Genomic DNA, 208 nt, shown 5'->3' on the forward strand with positions numbered 1-208 from the left:
ATTTAATAGTAATGTGCATCACTTTTATTAAATACACTCTATCAAACAATCTTTTAAACGGTAACACTTCCACAAGTTTCATAGCTTAACTATCCAATATATACATATCATACATAATGAGTAATGTCACCCTATGTATTAAAATACCCCTCGTCACTAAGTTAGCCATATTTTGGAAGTTACTTGACAATAGACACGTGAGAACAAA

Source organism: Solanum pennellii, chromosome 1, assembly GCF_001406875.1.
Source record: "Solanum pennellii chromosome 1, SPENNV200".
In the NCBI taxonomy this organism is placed as follows: Eukaryota; Viridiplantae; Streptophyta; class Magnoliopsida; order Solanales; family Solanaceae; genus Solanum; species Solanum pennellii.